The sequence below is a fragment of the Otolemur garnettii genome, unplaced genomic scaffold (genome assembly GCF_000181295.1).
Source record: "Otolemur garnettii isolate 467f Iridium unplaced genomic scaffold, OtoGar3 scaffold00065, whole genome shotgun sequence".
Taxonomy (NCBI): Eukaryota; Metazoa; Chordata; class Mammalia; order Primates; family Galagidae; genus Otolemur; species Otolemur garnettii.
Window position 1 is genome coordinate 7046979 of NW_003852460.1, and position 704 is coordinate 7047682.

The 704-nt window shown below is 68.2% G+C and overlaps 1 long non-coding RNA gene across 1 annotated transcript in view; it reads right to left on the bottom strand.

Annotated features, from left to right (window-relative positions):
* LOC111726424 overlaps positions 1-698 on the bottom strand; it is a 7184-nt gene extending 6486 nt beyond the window's left edge. Inside the window, exon 1 of the long non-coding RNA XR_002774195.1 lies at positions 596-698. This is a non-coding gene — a long non-coding RNA (uncharacterized LOC111726424). The remainder of the gene's footprint in view (positions 1-595) is intronic.
* Positions 699-704: the final 6 nt, after the last annotated feature.

The following is a 704-nucleotide window of genomic DNA, read 5'->3' on the forward strand; positions in this document are numbered from 1 at the left end:
AAGACGGGCAAGCAGAAACGGCACACGTCTTCTTCTCAGACCACCACCTCCTCTTTGGAAAAGATACAACGGGGGGCGGGGGGCAGATATTAAGACCTAGTGGCAAGATTCTCTGTAAGAACTGGGTTTGGACGCAAATGCTTTCTCAGCTATGGTCAGCGAGAGAGCCAAGGACACAACTCATTTAGTTAGTGGCTGGGAGCTGCAGGAGGTACCTTGTGGGAGGCCCTCTGGGGCAGGTCCAGTGTCCTGCCCGCCAGCCCCGGCTTTCCGAGCACGCTCCGGAGGGCAGAGGGCGGTGAGCCCCGCGCCCCGCCAGGCTGTGGAGTCGCCTTCCCAGAGCGCAGAGGACTCTAGGCACAGGCCGTCCCTACCCCGGGGCTAGCCGCGCAGAAACCGCGCGGGCATGTAGGGGCCTCTCGCGGCGCTTCCGCCCTCACCTGCGCGGTCGCCGGCAGCCCTTGGTGGCGGGAACAAAGAAGGGGGCGGCCGACTGGCCGCGCGCTCCAAGATGGAGGACCCCGGGGGTGTCTGGCCACCGCCAACGCCCCCGCGGACGCCCCCGCCGCCTCGCCTGAGGCTCCCGCCACCTCACCTGCTGCGGCCGGGCCACCCCGCCGCGGGCGGGCGCGCCCCGAGTGCTCGAAGTTCCGCCAGGCGCCAGCGCGAAGAAAAGGCAGGACTTCGCGCCGCGGCCCCCACTC